Here is a 13584-nt window from a genome sequence, read left to right on the forward strand (position 1 = left end):
TTTTTATTGGAAATACCCAATCTGTGCAGTATCCCCCATTGTACGCATATTGCTCGTTGTGTACTTTATACATTGTTTTATTAAATACAGCGTGTCGTGTCCCCCATGGTATATGCGGACACGTACTCCTCGTGTTTCGTTGTACATGATGTTCATACACAGCGTGATCGCCATCCTGATAAACCGCCATCGACATGTTCATTATTTTATGGTTTCGTTTCATTTTTTCCATCGATAAAGAATTTTGTGATTTCTCGTTCGCACTTTACTTACCCACTTGTTACTTGGCCGTTTCTGCGTGGTGAGTCTCGTGACGTGCGCTCTTCGTGCGTGGTCACATGACGTGCGGTGTGTGACATTGCCGGATTAACCATGAGGCAGACGAGGCATGTGCCTTACCAGCCCAAAATTCGGGCCACAAAAATGGACAAACAGTTTTCGTCAATTTTTATTATTTTAAACAAATTATTTCTAATTTCTGTCCCCGCCACCAATTGCTCAGGAGAACGCTCATTTTCGCAGCTAAAGAGAATCAAAGATGTGAAGCGCTCTCCCATGCACCAGCAGCGTCTTGGTGCCTTCCCCTTTTGTGCATTGAAAGTGATTTGCTCCGAGAACTGGACTTCATTTCCGTAATTGAAGAGTTTGCGGTTGTAAACGCGTGCAAGGTTACAATCTAAGGTCTAGTAAACTGCAAAGCAAAGTGCCAAATCTGTGCGTGTTTTGTCATGCATATATTCATACACTGCAAATTGTAAAGACCAAACTAGTTTGAAAGTAGTTTCTTTTCACATTAAATATTTTGTTCATGAATCGGTTCATCTTTTGTCTGGGGTCCATTTCCATGAGCCCGAGATCTAATTTAAATTGTTCAGGCCATTCTATAAAATTTCAAAATGTGCCTTAGGGCCAGCCGAGGCTTAATCCGGCACTGGGTGTTTGTGTCAGGTGTGCAGACTGCAAAAGCATCACGTGACACGCGGGGCACGAATGACAAATCTCAATCTGATCCCCAGAGTTTGATGAGTTCTTCTCAGAAAACGTAAATCCGAATGGAACCACGGGACCCCGCAGGGGTAAATCCGAGTGGAACCACGGGAACCCCACATGGTAAATCCGAGTGGAACCAGGAGAACCCCACAGGGTAAATCCGAGTGGAACCAGGAGAACCCCACAGGGTAAATCCGAGTGGAACCACGGGAACCCCGCAGGGTAAATCCACGTGGAACCACGGGACCCCGCAGAGTAAATCCACGTGGAACCACGGGAACCCCGCAGGGGTAAATCCGAGTGGAACCACGGGAACCCCACATGGTAAATCCGAGTGGAACCAGAAGAACCCCGCAGGGGTAAATCCGAGTGGAACCACGGGAACGCCACATGGTAAATCCGAGTGGAACCACGGGAACCCCGCAGGGGTAAATCAGAGTGGAACCACGGGAACCCCGCAGGGGTAAATCAGAGTGGAACCACGGGAACCCCGCAGGGGTAAATCAGAGTGGAACCACGGGAACCCCGCAGGGGTAAATCAGAGTGGAACCACGGGAACCCCGCAGGGTAAATCCGAGTGTAACCACGAGAACCCCGCAGGGGTAAATCAGAGTGGAACCACGGGAATCTCGCACGGTAAATCCGAGTGGAACCACGGGAACCCCGCAGGGTAAATCAGAGTGGAACCACGGGAACCCCGCAGGGGTAAATCAGAGTGGAACCACGGGAATCTCGCACGGTAAATCAGAGTGGAACCACGGGAACCCCGCAGGGGTAAATCAGAGTGGAACCACGGGAATCTCGCACGGTAAATCCGAGTGGAACCACGGGAACCCCGCAGGGGTAAATCCGAGTGGAACCACGGGAACCCCGCAGGGGTAAATCCGAGTGGAACCACGGGAACCCCGCAGGGTAAAGTGAGTCAGTGTAAACACGAGGGCTGAATAGACCCAGCAAGCATTTTAATACTTGAGTGTTTACCTGACACTTTAAATGAGTTAAATATAATACGTGTTTTCGATTTGATAAATCCAAATAATGATTCGTTTCCGAGTCTCGTTCGGCTCTGGTTTCTCTAACCGGAACCCACCGCTTGCGGGAAGGGGAAATGGACGATCCGTGTCGAGCTTTGTCGTCGCTTTTCATTCCTGGGTCTCCTGATAACATTTCTGTTCGATCAATCGACTTCTCGCGAGAGAGCGCACGGCCCCAGCTGGGCGGGGCTCAGCAGGTGAGACGATTGGGAAAGGGGGAGGAGTCATGCGATGGGCGGGGCGGAGAGGCGGGAAGAGAGCGAGAGAGAGAGAGACGCGGACGCTCCGTTATAGACAATCTGCGGCCGTCTTTGTCTTTCTCCCCTCTCCGTCTTTGTGTCTCGGTTACTCTGAAGACGTCGTGTACAAAAGGTGAGCACATTTGCACATCTTCCTCTCTTTTTTTCCTCAAGTTAATGTAGTACGTTTGTCTCATTTCCTCACGTAGACAGTCGTGGTTGCATTTCTCCCCGAAGCAATGATATTAATTTAGACCTCGTGTCGTCGTACATGCGTGTTATGACGTCAGATGAATTGCTACGTCATACCGTTATCTTTTGTCGCCGCCGAATCGCGCCTTCAGTTCGAGTTCAGAAATTGTGATTCTCGTTTAAATTGAAATTTTATTTCTTGGAAAGAGTTTGTTTTTTTAAATCTTGCAAAGCACAATAAACTTTTAACGAATGGGGAACACACGGGGGCACCGCCACCTGACCCTACCTGCGTCAACTGGACCCGAGACCTCTGGCCTCTTCTACATGGGTCTCACACGTAATTATTTCCCCCATGTTGGAATGTCTGCGGGTTGTCAATGCCAGGTGCGAGATGAAGAAGAGTTCCTCTGGACACGGCATCCCAGAGCAACTGTCGTCACATAGGGGATATTAAATCGGCTGTCCAACCTGCTCGCATCCGATTGTGATCGGTTTGTTTCACCAATAGTTCTTCATCATATTGCTGTATATCAATAACTTTGCTGAAAACTCTCATCTCAGTTTCTTACAATCATGTGTCCATCCCTTCAAGTATTTCACTATGGGAATTGCATTGAAAAAGGGATATTTGGCCCATCTTGCCTGTACCATATCCTAGCATTCCCACTGGGAACAAGTACTGCAACTTCCACTTGATTGGCACCCTACCCTCTGGCCACAACATCCATCCCCTTCGCCCCCGGCGTACAACGTCCATCCCATTCACCCCTGATGTACAACGTCAGTCCCCTTCACCACCGGCATCCAACATTCGTCCCCTTCACCCCCCACGTTCAATCTCCATCCTCTTCATCCCAGGTGTACAACGTCCAACCCCTTCGCTCCCGGCATTTAACATTCTCCCCCAGTGTACAATGTCAATCCCATTCACCCCTTTCCCCCCGGTGTACAATGTCAGTCCCATTCACCTACAGCATACAGCATCCATCTTCTTCACCACCGGCGTACGATCTCCATCCCCTTTCACTCCTGGCATGCAACGTCCAACCACTTCACCCCCCCCCCCCCTACCCCCGGCATACAACATGCACCCCCAGTGTCCAACATTAATCCCCTTCACCCCCATGTGGAGAGAGGAGTGAGATAATATTTTTACTCTGTCTGCCTGGCAGCCAAAGAAAATTGAAAATAATTCCAAACAGGAAACTTGCTGTTTTCAAGAATGTTATAAGGGACACAAACAACAAGCATGAAGAAAAAAATGTGACTTGTTAGATAGGGTGATGTAATAGACTCTGGGTGAAACAGCGGTAAAACCCAGAATTAATTTATTTATCCACCTTTAAACCTCTCTAAACCTTTATTTGAATTAATTTATACACGTGAACACTGTAGAATACAAAATGCCTTCTTAATACTTCCAACAACCATGATATATATATATATATTGTTACGGATCCGGGGGACGGCACTCCCCTTACCGAGGGGGGTTTAATCTCCTCGTCTTTTTAAGCTGGCCGTCCGACCGGTCCTGGTACCTCTAACGCTCTTCTGCAGGGTGGAACTGATCAGGGTTATTGGTCCAGGGTTTATCCCGAATACCTTTATCAGTCCCTCCGCAGAACAGGGAGACAAGTACCGCTCGAACCACGGACAAGATGGTATTTTGCCGAGCGGTTTAGCAATCCGTGGTTCAAGCCGTTATCAAAGGACTAACCCGATTATAAGCGGTTCGGCCAAAATTGCGCCACAGGAACTCAATGGGGAAATCACTAAAGCGATCGGACGAGAAGGAAACCAAACGGGTAAGAAATAACAGACATTTATTATTAATTATGTACAAAACCAAAGAAGAGAAACGAAAGTCATTTACTGAAGGAGCAGAAGACACAGCGCAAATCCTTATACAAGCTTAATTATGGAATCCCAGACAACACAAACTCACGTACACGAATGGGGAATTGCAGGCAGGAATGAATGGCCGGAAGGAGAAGGTTCAGGTCTGTGCAGAACGGCAGGGCTGGAAGCGAACAGCCGCCGACTCCCCGCACTCGGGTTCACACGGCAGGGCTGGTCGAAACAGCGTGTCAGCGCTTCACCGGCAGGGGCTGTTTGAAGCAGCGTCTCGTAGCTTCACGCGGCAGGAGCTGTTTGAAGCAGCGTCTCGTAGCTTCACGCGGCAGGGGCGACTCTCTTGAACCTTCTTTGTCCAACTCCAAAAACCTTGCGCGTCTCTGGTGGGGGCCTCGCCCCCAGGGTTTTATAACCACGCCCGTGGAACCTTCTTGAACCTGCCATATCTTTCTTACCACGCCCTCTCAAGCCATGCCCACTGAGCCCTGGTTGGTCGGCAAGGGCTCCCTGGCTCCACCTTTTATGACGAGGTGGGGCCACGCCCTTCTTCTCCGGTCCTGGCCTCGTGGGCAATGGAGTTTTGGCGCGAAGAAAACAGCCCAACTGTTACTGGCAGCGAACGCTGCCTTGCAGAGAGGAGATGATTGGGGAAAATTGAAAGGGGAACTATCTTATTTGTTTGATGCAACGGAGAGTCAACTATTGGAAACACAGCCTTACCTGAAACACATAATAATGATATAACTACGAAAAGGGCCTATGATTCACTACGTGTTGCAATGTGGACTAACTAGGGTGCAATTATTTCAATTAACAGCCAATTAAGGGGAAATGTACACAGGGGTTATTTATAAGGGAATTTACTACGAAATTTACATGTGAAGGTTCTAAAAACCGCAACAATATATATATATATATATATATTATATATATAAATTATATATATATATATATTATATATATATAAATTATATATATATATATATATATATATATATATATATATATATACAGCATGAGATGGCGTGGCATGTGAGACAGTTGGGGTGAAGAAGATTCCGATTGACGCTGCTTTTGATGGTGATAAATCAAGCCTCCAAATCCTAAATAGTGACTTTGTCTTATTACAGTGTGTAATGGTGGTGTATAAGACTGCTTCAGCAGCGCTAAACTTCTGGATATTTTTTAACGATCTTGAAAAGCATTATTATATTAAGTTTGAAGTATAAACCTGAACACTGCACAGGGTGTCGTGTTCTATGAACTCTCTTGTTTCTACTGGTTTAGCCTCCAATAGAACCACCATCATTCCAACTGGTTCAGCTTCCAAAAGAACCACCATCATTCCAACTGGTTCAGCTTCCAAAAGAACCACCATCATTCCTACTGGTTCAGCTTCCAAAAGAACCACCATCATTCCTACTGGTTCAGCCTCCAATAGAATCACCATCATTCCAACTGGTTCAGCTTCCAATAGAATCACCATCATTCCAACTGGTTCAGCAACCAAAAGAAACACCATCATTCCGACTGGTTCAGCTTCCAAAATCACCACCATCATTCCAACTGGTTCAGCCTCCAATAGAATCACCATCATTCCGACTGGTTCAGCTTCCAAAATCACCACCATCATTCCAACTGGTTCAGCATCCAAAAAAACACCATCATTCCAACTGGTTCAGCTTCCAAAAGAAACACCATCATTCCTACTGGTTCAGCTTCCAAAATAACCACCATCATTCCAACTGGTTCAGCCTCCAATAGAATCACCATCATTCCGACTGGTTCAGCATCCAAAAGAACCACCATCATTCCAACTGGTTCAGCTTCCAAAAGAACCACCATCATTCCAACTGGTTCAGCTTCCAAAAGAACCACCATCATTCTGACTGATTCAGCTTCCAAAAGAACCACCATCATTCCAACTGGTTCAGCTTCCAAAAGAACCACCATCATTCCTACTGGTTCAGCTTCCAAAAAAACACCATCATTCCGACTGGTTCAGCTTCCAAAAGAACCACCATCATTCCAACTGGTTCAGCTTCCAAAAGAACCACCATCATTCCAACTGGTTCAGCTTCCAAAAGAACCACCATCATTCCAACTGGTTCAGCTTCCAAAAGAACCACCATCATTCTGACTGGTTCAGCTTCCAAAAGAACCACCATCATTCCAACTGGTTCAGCTTCCAAAAGAACCACCATCATTCCGACTGGTTCAGCATCCAAAAAAACACCATCATTCCGACTGGTTCAGCTTCCAAAAGAACCACCATCATTCCAACTGGTTCAGCTTCAAAAAGAACCACCATCATTCCAACTGGTTCAGCTTCAAAAAGAACCACCATCATTCCTACTGGTTCAGCCTCCAATGGAATCGCCATCATTCCAACTGGTTCAGCTTCCAAAAGAACCACCATCATTCCAACTGGTTCAGCTTCCAATAGAATCACCATCATTCCAACTGGTTCAGCATCCAAAAAAACACCATCATTCCGACTGGTTCAGCTTCCAAAAGAACCACCATCATTCCAACTGGTTCAGCTTCCAAAAGAACCACCATCATTCCTACTGGTTCAGCCTCCAATGGAATCGCCATCATTCCAACTGGTTCAGCTTCCAAAAGAACCACCATCATTCCAACTGGTTCAGCCTCCAATGGAATCGCCATCATTCCAACTGGTTCAGCTTCCAAAAGAACCACCATCATTCCAACTGGTTCAGCTTCCAAAAGAACCACCATCATTCCAACTGGTTCAGCTTCCAAAAGAACCACCATCATTCCAACTGGTTCAGCTTCCAAAAGAACCACCATCATTCCAACTGGTTCAGCTTCCAAAAGAACCACCATCATTCCAACTGGTTCAGCTTCAAAAAGAACCACCATCATTCCAACTGGTTCAGCATCCAAAAGAACCACCATCATTCCAACTGGTTCAGCTTCCAAAAGAATCACCATCATTCCAACTGGTTCAGCTTCCAAAAGAACCACCATCATTCCAACTGGTTCAGCTTCAAAAAGAATCACCATCATTCCTACTGGTTCAGCTTCCAAAAGAACCACCATCATTCTGACTAGTTCAGCATCCAAAAGAACCACCATCATTCCAACTGGTTCAGCTTCCAAAAGAACCACCACCATTCTGACTAGTTCAGCTTCCCTAAGAACCACCATCATTCCAACTGGTTCAGCTTCCAAAAGAACCACCATCATTCTGACTAGTTCAGCTTCCAAAAGAACCACCATCATTCCTACTGGTTCAGCTTCAAAAAGAACCACCATCATTCCTACTGGTTCAGCCTCCAATGGAATCACCATCATTCCAACTGTTCCAGCATCCAAAAGAACCACCATCATTCTGACTAGTTCAGCTTCCAAAAGAACCACCATCATTCTGACTAGTTCAGCTTCCAAAAGAACCACCATCATTCCGACTGGTTCAGCTTCCAAAAGAACCACCATCATTCTGACTGCTTCAGCTTCCAAAAGAACCAGCATCATTCCGACTGGTTCAGCTTCCAAAAGAACCACCATCATTCTGACTGGTTCAGCTTCCAAAAGAACCACCATCATTACCTCCGCCACTGAAAGTGGCCGTAGGTTATGTTTTCACCTCTGTCTGTCTGTCTGTCTGTGAACAGGATATCTCAAAAATTTGTGGACAGATTCAAACGAAATTTGGTTGATAGGTTGGGTATGTGACAAGGAAGATCAAGAAAGAGCAATCAGAGATTGCAAACCCTCACCAGGATGTATTTTCAGTGGTTTTTAAGGCTTTTGTGTTAAAACAAATATGGCGGCCGAACCACGTGACCGATGACGTCATCATTATTATTATTTTCTCCACGAATTTATTCCTAGATTATGCTCAATAAATTTCATCTTGATCGGATGAAGTTTTGTACATGTCCAATTATGACGTCATAATGGAGGCACCTATGACATCATCATTAACATATTTTATTCCCCATGGAGAGCTCTTTACAATGAGCCATGTCTCAATTTTTTCTATACAGCTCTTTCAGAGATATAGAGGTGCAAAGTTTTCAGTTTTTCCAAGATGGCGGCCGAACCACTGACCTATGACGTCATAATTATTAAATAATTATACAGGTGGAGTTGCACCTATGGTGAAAATTTCCTGTCAGTCGGACCAACGGTTGCGGAGAAAATCATATTTATTTTTTGCGGACAAACAGACAAACAGACAAATGAAAAATCGGTCAGAGACCGAGGACTTGCCAGAATTTACTTTTTATCAGCCATTTAGGACAAATATGGCGGCCGAACCACGTGACCGATGATGTCATCATTGACATATTTTATTCCCCATGGAGAGTTCTTTACAATGAGCCATGTCTCAATTTTTTCTATTCAGCACTTTCGGAGATATGGAGGTGCAAAGTTTCTCGGTTTTTCCAAGATGGCGGCCGAACCACGTGACCGATGACGTCATCATTAACATATTTTATTCCCCATGGAGAGTTCTTTACAATGAGCCATGTCTCAATTTTTTCTGTTCAGTACTTTCGGAGATATAGAGGTGCAAAGTTTTTCGGTTTTTCCAAGATGGCGGCCGAACCACGTGACTGATGACGTCATCAATTGGGCGCAGTCTCTGCCAGGGCAAGACAAATACGTGTGCAAAGTTTGGCGATTCTACGTGCAACAGTGTAGACGTCGTGCTACAAACAGACAGACAGACAAACGAACAGATCAACATACTTGCCGGAATCTTTTCCGGCAAGTAACAAACAGACAGACAGACAGACAGACAAACGAACAGATCAACATACTTGCCAGAATCTTTTCCGGCAAGTAACAAATGGACTCAAATGCAATACCCTCTCCTCAGGCGAGGGTATATGATTAGATTTTGGTGAAGATCAGGATACAGATCAGTATACAGGAATTTTTAAAGTGATTCTTCACCATTGAGTGAAAGGTCTAAAGAAGATATATAGCATGATATCTTAAAAGGTTATGAACAGATTCGAATGAAACTTTGTGGGCAGGTCGGGTGTTTGACAAGGAAGAATTGATTTGATTCTGGTGAATATCTGGATCCGAGAATATTGAAACTTTTTTTTTTTAGTGATTCTTCACCATTGAGAGACAGGACCAACACCGATATATAGCATGACATCTCAAAAAGTTGACGAGTTATGACAAAACTTGGTGAACGAGTTGGGTAGGTGACAAGAACAAGCAGATTATATTTTGGTTCGGTCTGGATCCAGATCCGACCTATCGGTGGGATACAAAATCCAAACTGTTCAGGCCTATTCAGGCCTCTTTGGCCTGTATGCAAAGCGCTATGTTTGGAGGAAACTGAGCACAGCTCATCATCCATCTAACACCATCCCTACCGTGAAGTATGGTGGTGGCAGCATCATGCTATGGGGATGCTTTTCAGGGGCAAGGACTGGGCGACTTGTAAGTATAAAGGGAACAATGAATGGAGCCAAATACAGGCAAGTCCTTGAGGAGAACTTGTTTCAGAGAGAAAAATACCTTAAACTGAGACGAAAATTTACATTCCACCAGGACAATGACCCCAAACATACAGCCAAAGCAACACTGGAATGGCTTCAGAACAAGAATGTGAAAGTCCTTGAGTGGCCCAGCCAAAGGCCAGACTGGAATCCTATTGAGAATTTGTGGAAAGACTTGGATTGCCGTTCACCGACACTCCCCATCCAACTCGACAGAGCTTGAGCAAATCTGCAAGGAAGAATGGGAGAAACTCCACAAATCCAGATGTGCAAAGATGATACTGACATACGCAAGAAGATTCGAAGCTGGAATCACTGCCAAAGGAGCTTCTATGTAATATTGACTCATGCGGTTGTGAATGCAAACAGTGGGCAAACACTTATGTAAATTGTAAAATTTATAAACCAAAAAATTCAACTTTGATATTATCGGGTATTATGTGTAAATCAGTGACAAAAAACAAATCTCAATTTAATCCATTTTAAATTCAGGTTGTGACAACAAAAAGTGAAAAAAGACAAGGGGTGTGAATACTTTCTGAAGGCACTTTACAACACCCCTGGGGACGGATAGCCGAGCAAGCTTAACACTCCGAGGTGTTCAGTCAATGTTGGCAGACCTTCTTTATACGTGCTGGGGAGAGCAGCAGGGAGGGGGGGGGAGGGGGGCGGGTAGCGAAGCTCTTACCTTTACATACTCCACCGTACGTCTTCGACCCTGAAAAGAATGCATGGCAAACTAAAATTCCTAATTGAGGGACTCTCCATACAGACTCTTATACAACACAAGAGGAAAAATAAAGGTGAAAATAATGTGTAGTGTTTGTGAGGTGTGTTTGCCTGCGCTCTGTCTGGCTTCCGTGACCGTCCGGGGCCGTCGAAGGTCCTGCGTCCGCACGCGGGAAGCTCACGCCCTGGCGCAAATCCATTCACGGGGACAGGCCTTGGCACGCAGTTCGCTCCTCTAGCCGCCGAGCATGTAGTGAGCAGGCCGTGCCCGTCCACACACTGTCTGCTCCACACAGCACCCAGATGATGCCCAGTTGGCACCGACGAGCCAAGGAAAGGACAAAGTGGTCGCTCAAACCGATGAAAGCCAGGGACCACGAGACAAAATGCCGGGACACAACCGCCCGCGATGAAATCCAGATGCCGAGAGAGATGCACACGCGGCCGCTCATCACCAAAGCCAGGACCCAAGATAGCCGAGAGTATGTGTGACCGCATGGCACCAACGTCCCCACGCAAGAGCATATAAACTTCGTCTGCTCGTAATGACTGTACCCATGCAAGAGGGTAATATGCAACTGTTTCCTTTTCAATGTCCCTTGCGCAAGAGGACAAAATGTTGGGACTCAAGTCTTTTGTTCTCAAGGTTCTGATGTCATTCGACGATCCCCGTGCGTGCTGCAATCAGCGAGTCCTTCTCATCGCTCTATGGTACCCTAACCAATCGTTCTTCGGGGAGTGGCTTCACGGACCTGCCTGCCTTTGTGATGGTGTTTGGTGGTATTATTGGCAGTGCTGAATGTCCTGCTTCCGGGTACATTTATTTAATGTTTATTTTAGGTGTAGCGTGCATGGCTGGTGTGGTGTGTTTCATAAGGAACAGAGGAGAAATCACAGAGGCAATTTACTACAGGGGATGTACCATTAATCCCTAACTAATAAACATAGCCCCACCCCTTGTCTTGGGCACAAAGATACACTCTTACGCGACATCCGGTCTAACGGATTCCCTACTTATGGTACATGGGGTTTCTTCTTCACGACAGTTGGAGCACACTACCTATAGAATTCTACATGGACTACTATATTCCATTGCCTACCCCCCATAAATGTAACAGTAAGTAAAACGTTGGAGGGCGACGTTGTTATAAATACTAGTATATGCATTTCCATTATCAAGGCTTACTTAATATCTGATTGGAAGACAAATTTCAGAAGATTTTCATTCTTTTATGACTGGATCCACCCTGGAGCTTGTCACAATTTTTCTTAAGTAAAATGGCATCATGCTTTCATCCTCTGAATCAGGTATTTTCCATGGATTGTTTTTACAATCCCATCGCAAATCAATGTAGTCTTAAATTTTTCATGGTAACTAAATAAACTTTAAAAAACAACATTACAAATGTGAGAATTGTGACACGTTAACCTGTTTAACTACTGTAGTCATTATGAGAACACTGCACTCATTATCTCCAATGATGAGAATAAGTACAGTAATTGTAATTTTATTCAATATGATTAGTTTATACTCCATAACTCGCTGTTAATGTCTCAAATTGAGGTTTGTTGAATAGATCAATTACCCTTCTTTGTGGAGTTTTATTATAATTCAAATGGATAACTCATTGGATAGGAGGGGTGGGAGGGGAGGGGAGGGGGGGGGGGAGGCGGGGAAGGCAGGAGAGGAGGCGGTTCATATATATGCTGGCTGGTGAATGTGGGGTTCATCACGTTTCTGAGTTAAGTGTGATGCCGAACAGGAAGAAGAAGAAGCCGTACTACCAACTTCGAACACTTCTGGAATTGTTTGATTATTTGTATTCAAATGTCCTGGTGATTGTGTATTTATTTATGCGAATGTGTACTTGTATATAACTGTCATTAATTTTAAAGTCTTAGGCACTATTGAACGATTGAATTTTTTTTTTTTTTTTTTAACTACAAAAAAAAAACTATTTTTTTCCCAAAAAAATATTTTGGCTTAAAACACTCCCGACACTCACTGATGAACCTCTGAAAGTTGACGAAGATCCGTTCAGCCAACTCTGAGAAAAATGGCGACACAGAGACAGACACACACACCAGACCAACATCTTCGCCCGTCCCGACATTTTTAGTTCTTTTTGAATGAATTTACTACTATAATTCAGCTTTTACTCGCGGCCGTAGAAGATTGACTACTATAATTCAGCTCAGCTTTTAATTGCAAAATGGCCCAGCCCGGCCGAGGCCGGTCTCGCCACCTAGCCTATAACCTTCCCGGGGCCCGTCCCGACATTGTTTGTTTCAGAGGGTTCCTCCTATCTTCACCGTTCAGGAGATTAGCGCGTGCAGACAAACAAACAAACAAAAACTTTCTTTACATATATAGAAGATAGATGAGCCTTTCTCACGTGTTAAATATAATTATGTTGCTGTATTAAAAATATAATCAAATAAATGTACAGAATTTAGATTAACAGTTTTTGAAAAAGGAATTAAACTTCAGTGGTATGTGACATTTAGCTACATAGAGTTTGGCTGGTTACAGGTGTGGGTCATGTGGTTTGTGTGTTTGGTGTCGAAAGGGATGTGGTACATTTTAAAGGAGAGAAATGAAATAGGACAGACCAAGAGCAAGCAGGTGTATAGACATCTTGGACAGTAAGATGCTAAAGAAGGTGACAAGGCAGTGGTGAAGCTCATCTACTTCCTCAATTTAGCACAACAATGTTTTTGTTATCGTGGAAAGAAAAAAATTCTCGAAACTGTGGAATGAGAAAGAGAAAATTGTGGTTTAGGAAGGCAAGCACAGGAAAAACTCATGTGCAAGATAAGAATTCAGTTTTGCATTGGCAGGCTCTCTTAGCCTTAACATTCTCTTATCTTCATCGGTAATCTTTCCACAAGCTTTTACCATACTTTAATCATCATGCTTCTTCTTCCTCATTTTCATACAAGGATGTATAAAAGCATATATCAAGTAGAGGTAAAGATCATTCTTCCCTTTCAGCCTCCTGCACATGTTTTCAAACCTTTACAGTAATTTTTTTTTTCAAAGGAGAA

General features: G+C 44.6%; 1 protein-coding gene across 4 annotated transcripts in view; it reads left to right on the forward strand.

The window, feature by feature from the left end:
* Nucleotides 1-2285: 2285 nt before the first annotated feature.
* The window catches only part of LOC137439066 (dedicator of cytokinesis protein 9), a 160197-nt gene continuing 148898 nt past the window's right edge, over nt 2286-13584 (forward strand). For 3 of the 4 annotated variants that reach the window (XM_078767730.1, XM_078767733.1, XM_078767732.1), the window contains exon 1: nt 2294-2396. The gene's annotated coding sequence lies outside the window, so the exon portion shown is untranslated. Of the gene's footprint in view, nt 2397-13584 lie in introns of all 4 variants that reach the window. The other variant, XM_078767731.1, reaches the window with a different exon arrangement.

Source organism: Myxine glutinosa, chromosome 13 (assembly GCF_964187855.1).
Source record: "Myxine glutinosa chromosome 13, kmMyxGlut1.1, whole genome shotgun sequence".
Classification (NCBI taxonomy): Eukaryota; Metazoa; Chordata; class Myxini; order Myxiniformes; family Myxinidae; genus Myxine; species Myxine glutinosa.